Source organism: Opisthocomus hoazin, chromosome 3 (assembly GCF_030867145.1).
Source record: "Opisthocomus hoazin isolate bOpiHoa1 chromosome 3, bOpiHoa1.hap1, whole genome shotgun sequence".
In the NCBI taxonomy this organism is placed as follows: domain Eukaryota; kingdom Metazoa; phylum Chordata; class Aves; order Opisthocomiformes; family Opisthocomidae; genus Opisthocomus; species Opisthocomus hoazin.
In genome coordinates, this window is record NC_134416.1 from 41602087 (window position 1) to 41610361 (window position 8275).

The window sequence follows — 8275 nt, forward strand, 5'->3', positions numbered from 1 at the left end:
CAACACAGAATAAGAAGGTACTGCAATACACAACTTCCTTTTAAATGCTACCAACATCTTGAATAATTGAGATAAATGGAAAAGGGCAAATGAAAATATAGAAATGCTTTGCATTTGCCTTCTGACAACACAAACAGTCCACATCTGCCAAATCAGTATTGATAATGAGGCCAGGTAACCTTGGATTTCTGCAGGGAAAGCTATTTGTCTGAGGTTGTTTTTTTCAAAATATTTGCTATATTTCAAGTACTATCAAGGGAAAATAATCTGTCACGCTTAAGAGAAATGATTTAAAATCCCAGATTCACCCTTCTTTTGTTAGGTTACGGTAGTTGGAAGAATTGGACAGGAAGGGTGTTTAGATTTCAAGAGTAAGGATTTGTTTTCTGTCATGTTACATCAGTCCTGAGATCTTTTTAAGAAGAGGTATTTATCAAGCTGTAATGTAGGTTTCAATCATCTGTCAATGGAGGATAGAGGAAATTGATGAAATACAATCAGAAGTGTGGGGAAAATATAGAAAAGACCTTCACATCGATACCAATGTGTCCAAGTTGCTTGACTCTTCAGTTTTCCCCAACAGCCGACTTGCCATAGCATTTCTCTCTGTTTGTTCCTAAGCTCACCTGTGAAGCATTTGTTCTTTTCACATGACTACAGTTTCATATATGATCAAACAGTGTTGTTATTTATTAGCAAGAGACTAATAGCTACATAGACTTCATTAAAAAGAACCATATTCCAAAATAAACAACTGATACAAGAAAAATTATTTACAGAATAAGGTACTACCAAATGTACATTAAAATGAGGCCTTGTATTCATGAGTAATATGTAACCAGGCAAGTGTTCTCCATTTATATTTATCTCAGAAGTTATCCATCTCTGTTTGAAAAAGCATAATTTATTTAGAGCTGAGAAAAGGTTTGTATGTCTAAAAGTCTGTAGCTTTCTCAATGACTTCAGCTCTTCTGATGGCAGATATTACCTCTACCTGCAAACCATGACTTGTGCACATCCTTAAACCCCTGTGGATAGTGATCAGCAGTAATTCTATCACTTGACTGATGGCAGTTTAAGAGGTTGCTGATCCTCCCACTGCAGAAAGACTCAAGACTAATGGTAGTTTATTTGTCTACACCTTCTCCGGAAAGTTTGAGACCAAGTCTTCCTTTCAGTCCTGATATTGCATCCAGGAATAACTGTCATCAGCTAAATGGACCTGTAAAGACTTTATTTAGTTGGTGAAAACTTTCTGTTTGTGTGTTTTCGTTCCTGAATCCAATCTCCCTGAAAATTTATGTATAAAAGATTTGGTCCTTGTTCTGACTTTCTCAGCACAGTTATAAGGGGTCCGTGGCCTCAAAAAATTTGGATGTCTGCAATGACTGATGGCTGTATCTGAGTTTATTGTCTCCGTTGGCTTCTTTGGTGGCCGACAGAGAGAAGGAGCATGCATCTAACCTGGTTTAGATATCTGCTTTATGATGGGATGAATCACACCTTGGAAGAGTATGTCTCTGCCGCTAACACAGGGGTCAAGGCAAGTAACTCATACACAGTCTCCTCTGTAGATATCTTTACGTAGTTGAATGAATCCAATTCAGAGTGTGCTGTGACTTTTTCTGAGTCGCAAAATTTCTTTAACAAAAACAGTTGAAGGAGAACATACAGTACTTGAAAATCTGTTCTTTTACCTCTAGCTCACTGATTTGAATGCAGACTTGAGAACGCTCACGGTCTAACAGCTGTTCAGTGACCTATGTGACATGCTCTGAGTCTTCAGATTTTGGTTTTGCAAAGTCCTAAAAATAACCTTCTTTTTGCCATCCACCTGCTCCGTTGCCACTGCCTGCACGCTTGGGATGTTTGCTCAGGCATGTTAAGTGTGCGTTTTTGTATCTCCTTGAAAACAAGCTCTTTAGGTAATTATGCCAAATACAAGAATAAGGGCAGGAATACATATTTGCCTGATCTTGACAGCAAACTCTATTGTCTAGAGCTAGTACCAAGCAGCAATGTACCAGGCAGGATATCAGAAGACAGGAACTTTCTAAATATGGATTTGCACTCTAGTCCTCTACTGCCTGGATATCATTGTTCAATGCCAACTAAGACTTTTGCTCTAATTTTGAAAATAATTTGTGTTTTAACCCCCAGTTGTATCAAATTCGCATCTATGAATCCTGCTGACAGCTAAACCCTTCAGAGACTACACTGGCCGCAAAGCTAAGAGTGAAGCTGGGGACACAGTGTGCTCTGCTCAGGGCATCTGGCTAAGGAACAACAGTCCAGAGAAAAACAGCTTTGGGAAACGTTGCAAAAGCCGTGAGAAAGATTTTCAGCCCCAGAAATTACAATACATACACAATTTGAACATGTTCCTCTCTCTTCATCTCAAATTCTTATCTGAGAAAGTCATACCCCAACAGAGTTTCGGCCTTCAGTGTATTGGAGATTCCCTGAATCCCTCTGTGCACTTTGCTGTTGCAAATGCCTTCATACAGTGCCAGGACTCCTGGCAGCAGTATAAAAACCTGAGATGTACAGAAGAAATACTGTTGTGCTTCCCAGGACTACAGTCACCAAGTGTGCAGGTGGTGCAATTGCACCAGGACCTGTAGGTTGAAGCAGAAGTGAGCAAAGATGGAGGCAAGTGCGAGAGAAGTTGGTCAGCTACTTTCTTTCCTTATGCCAAGGAACATGCCAGCCCCTGGTGCTTCAGGTTATTTGGGGAATACAGTAGTCTCACCGCCTGTTGAAGAGGTTTACATTATCCTCTGTTCAATTTCCAGGGGATGTTACTATGTGCCTGGCAGGACTAGAAACCAGTAAAAGGATTAAAAATGCAACTTTCCTTAAAACATTAATGCCAAATCTGTATCTACCTAGTTGAATGCCTAAATTACTTTGACTTTCAGAGGATTATATAACTATACATTTTTCCATATATAACACTATTTCAAGGAGATTACCTAAAAAGGCTGCCCATCCAGAGCCCACCACACAAAAGCATTAACGTACTAATAGCATCTCTTGGTATAATCGAGAAAAAAGCTGTAGAGAGTTCTTCAGTCGAGTGATACTAGGCAAGTTAGAAAATGCTTGCCATATAGTTTTGAAATGCTTTGATTACGAAAGTGTTCGTAATGAAATGATGGTGCCATTCATTCCTGGGTACACATTCATATCACTCTCAGTCCCATGAGGATTCAAGAGCTGGGTTTTTTTAGGCAATGAGACTTCACAGACAGTCCGAATTACATCAGGTATTTTTGTCTTGAGAGTGCAATTGATTGCTAAGGAGAAGAAAAAAGTCCCTAAAAACTACCCCCATTATTGGTGCTGTCTCACTCACCAAAGGTTCCCAGCCTTTTTGTTAGTGCAGAGACACACAAGTAGCGGACATGAAGTTTGGAACAGATGCAGTGATAGATCTCAGAGAGCAAAGGTATGAAGGAGGAGGTGGCTGGTGAAAGAAACTCCAGAAATCGATATAATAAAAATATTTCCAACAATAACTTTAAAATATAACTATGCTGTTCATCAGGCATTCCAGCCAATAGCTCACACTCTGTCCCATTGCATCATATACTTGCATCCCACTGGTAATGACTTGTTCTTTGAATTGCAATTAACCTATTTAAGACCAATTAAGAAACAGATCTTGAATAGGCCTGCAGTATTACAGCTCACTACTCACAGAAGATGACAATGATGTTTTAATTAAATATGGGAGCAAAAGGTCTCAAACTGAAGCTTACAGCTAACTAAGCAGCAGTCATTTGGTTACTGAACAGGCAAGGAGCTTTATGGTCTCCTTCCACATGGTTCAGCCTCCATAGCTCTCAAGTTTGCTTAAGGCTAAATAGCTTTCCCAATCTATTATTGCACAGAAGTCCCTCCCGCCCCCATTTTCCAGATCGCAGTTTGGTATATTTTAACAAACTATGAGAATCCCTTGGTTTTTCCAGGGCAAGAGTATTGCTGATAAAGTGATTTCATTTAGGCAAATTAACTCTGTTAGTTACATGAAAGATTGAACACTGTTATCTTATGCCGGTGTGTGCAAAGTCTCATAAGTGCAAAATACACATCAAGGGCCAATTTCACATGAAAAACTCCTGATAGCATAAGAGCTGGTTAATATTTCTGAATTATTAAGTCTGACAGCATAATCATGCTTTTTTGTTGTTTAGGCTGTTGATACCAGATGTTTAATGCACAGTAAAATGTGGTAGTGCAACAGGAAGCATTTTAAGGAAGTGCAATTTAGGAAAATGAAGAAACTACTTAGGGAAATTTAAAGCATTAAAACAGATGCTGGAACTTGGAGCTGCTTTAGTTTCAAATGAAGCGGAAGCCTTTCCTTACAAACCTGTGGATATTCACCATCATTTTCTTTCCTTTCCTGGATGCAGACCTGGCTGGCTTTGTTGTGGCCAGCTTTGTCCGGGAAGTGGGGTCGAAGCGTCGAGTCTCACTGTCACGCGCCATTCAACCCTGGGCCTTGGCTATAGTCACTGCAAAGGCAAAGGAGGGATGGCTCCCGCTGCCTTAGGGCTGATGGTTCTGCCTCTGCTGGTTATTTAGCACATGACGACCACAGGACTGAATTAAAAGCTTGACTGCAATGCTCCTCCTGTTGTAATATTAGATTCTAAGAGTGTCTCGCAGGTATTCCAGGGACTCCAGATCCAAATAGGGATGGGTTACCAAGTTCATTATAAAAGTTGGCTGAAGTTAGATCACATGATGCTTTTGTTAACTATTATACATTGAGATTATTAAAAAATACCGCACAACAGGATAAAACAGTGTCTATGATTATATATCTATTTTAAATATATATTTGATAAGATATATATATGTATAGTCAGTGAGTTGCATATCGAAGACTAGCTTCATATAGAAGCAACAGACAATAATGAGTGGTGATCAGTACTTTGGGACTGCTGTGTCTAATAACATAATCACGCTTCTCTTCTCCTTGCTGCTTCTTTTGGCACCAGATGTTTAAAGCACAGTAAAATGGAACCTTAATGTTCTCTGTAATTAATGGGTGAAAGCACAGAAGTATATACAGGCAGTTTGTGTTTCTATTAAGATGTTGTCATATAATTTCTGAGAGAAAACAGATGTTCCTTTAAACAATTTTCACTTGGTGTGCCTGGAATTCCCCTTGAGAAATGAGAAGTTGTGGGAATTTTCCATGACAAAAAGGAGTGATTTTCATACTTTAAAAATATTTGTTATCCTACACAAATTCTACACAGCTGGAGACAGGAAACTGTGGCACAGCCTGAGCCATTCCAGTTTGATTATACATTTCCTCGCACGTTGCAAGAAGTCCAGATCTTAGGCAAGGACCTCACAGAGCTCAACTGAAGGAGAGAGTTTACCTGCAGGAGAAGATTTGGTCTCTCCTGAACTCTGACTATTTAACAGGTTGATTTGTTTGGGGTTTTTTCTCTTTCTTCTTTTTTCTTTATTTTTGAAAGTCACTGCTTCTCGTTGCCTCAAGTAAGCTCTGTCAGATCCACTTTGACACCGATCTGAACAGAACTGGTATTGCGACTGTCTTCAGTGGCTCTGATTTTCAGAGAACAGCTGCTGGGAGCTTTCTAATGACTGGAGCTTTTTTAAAGTGTCACAACTCAACGACCCAAAAGAAAGCACCCAGATAGGCCTTAGCTCAAATGGGGTTTGGGTCATTAACTTATGGCACAGTGAATTACGTCTTCAAGGCACTTTACAAGTGTTTTTTTTAGCACAACATTCTTCACAAGTGAAGAAATTATTTTCCACCCATGAAATAGTTGGGCAGAAATGGAAGAACATAGTGAGAAGCTACACAGGTAGAAGCCGGGCTCAAATCGGAACTCAGGGCTCAAGCATTCCACCAAATTCTTGCAGCTTTGCTATTTATCTCACATCATTTGAAGTGTAATAACCACCTGTAAATACATGTTTAGTCCATGACAAAGGAAAGATTAATTAGCCTACCTCAGTCCATGGTGAAAGAGGTGTAGTGGCTTAGATTGTTCACAGCAATGTTACTCTTGCCACTGGTTTTCAAATCTCATGCTTAGGCCCCTGAACCACGATTTGAAAAATTCATAAATAGCTAATCAATGTATTTGCTATAATTTTCTAAATTGGGAGTAATCTTCCATTGACTTGTCTTCCAATCACTGGTTTCCCCAAGCTTCAGACAGATGTAACCAAAGGCTGCTGCCACGTGGTCCAGATTGATAGGCAGGACAGTAGGAAGATACCGAGCATTACTTGCTTAGCACTGTTCTCCAGAGCAAAACAAAGATTCAGGATCAGATCCTGGGTTTAAGATTGTCCTATTGTCTCATTTGAAATTAAAATAAGCTTCCCTAATCTTTCATTGCACAATCTGCTAATATTTTTAGTAAACAGATGTGTAGTAGACAGCTGTTTTGTTTAACAACCAACTGAGAAAACCAGCCTCCTGCATGCAGTAAATAAACAGATGAAATGTTAGACTTAGAACTGCATCTTTCAGGAATACCAGTCTGAAAATGCTGGCTGGGGCACGTCTACCCATGTCTCTTCTCCTTAGCAATTCACATTCCTCTTCTGGAAAACAGGGCCATGCCTCTGTTGCCGGCACATCTGAATGAAAAGCATAAGCCATCCACTCTCCAGTCTGCACATGGTTAGTCTAGCTTATACAAATGTGATTTTAAAATCCTCAAATCCATAAAATTTAGGGAGCTTTGATGCAAAATTGCACAAACAGGCTACTTGTAAACATGGATTACAGCAGAAAGTACAATAGTATCCTTGTTTGAACCAAGAACACCCACCCCTCAAAATCCCACTGGCTCAACACAGGATTTCAAGGGGTTTTCCCCTTCCAGTTACTTAGCACAGTCTTGTCAGGGCTCCTGAGAATTTTAGTTGATACATTTGGGAAATTTTCTTTTTGAACTTCTCTGGGGGCAAAAACTTAGAAGAAAAATCTATTTCTGTATGTTTTTGTGGATTTGACATTTGCTTCCCTCATCTTTAGTAATCCTGGATTGGTAGAACGTCTGAAACATCATTCCACTATGCCTCCATATGGTCAAGATTAAAAATGAATACAACTACAGCACATCTGTCAAAAGTAACTTACTATTTAATGAGGAATCAGAACTCCAGGAGAAAAAAAGTCTAGTTTTTTTTCCACAATACAGACTTATTTCTCCTGGCAGACTGGTCAGTTGGGTATTGTTCTCTTTAAGCCATATGACTCCCAAAGTGTCAACGAATTATTCGAGATGCCCAAAACAGAAAGAAATATTTTCTGAGATTCATATGCATACACGTGTATATTTATTTGCATAAGACAGTAATTATTTAATACAATAAACATTCCTACTTCAAAGTTCAAGATTGCTGAAAATAATTCATACAGGTCTAGTGTATTAAAGAAAATTCTTGAAAAGCGTGGAATTTTTTCAAGTGTGTTTCCCTCTTCTTTAATAAAAATAAAAAACCCCTATATCTCACAATAAATTCCATGCAAATCAATGGGTTATGATAGAAACCCCCCTCAGGAGGAAGGAACACTAAAAATACTTACCCTGAAACCAAAGTCATGATGATTCCTTTGCTTGGAGAAACACGTCAGTGTAACAGAAGTGTTCTCTGCAGCTTCCCTAACCCCAGCTGTACTTTTCAAGGATACAGATGACTCTGATGATAAGCCAGGCTGGCTCTACAGAGCACTTTGTTCATTCCCCAAAAGATCTGCTGCTCGAGGACTTGGTGTCAAGATAACTTACCTTGCTTTGCTTGCTATGCCCCGAGAGACTGAAAGAACTCCTGCTCCCAAGAGATTTCATAAGAGATGTGTTTTTTAAAAGTCTGTTTAAAGTCAGGTGTTTTTGTCTGTTTCCCTGCAAGAGGACTGTTCCTGACAGTCCTTATTTACTTCCAGAAGGTTTAGGTAAATATGCCTAATGTATTGATTATACAGGCAGATCCTGGTCTCAGTCAGGCTGGAGTAAATTAAATTAAATCACTCCAGATTTAAACCAGAGCAATGAAGCTCAGAATATAGCTCATAGCTTTGTTGTACATGAGCTAGTCTTCTCATATTTTCTCAGAGAGATATATTTTGGGGAATGTGAGGGTTCTTCAGTGTTTTCCTCATAATCTGTGCACTGCACACATGCTCTGCTCTTCGGTTGCTTTATTGTTGCTGTGCTGTTCACATAGACACAGACACAAACCACCACGGAGAAAATCTTTCACA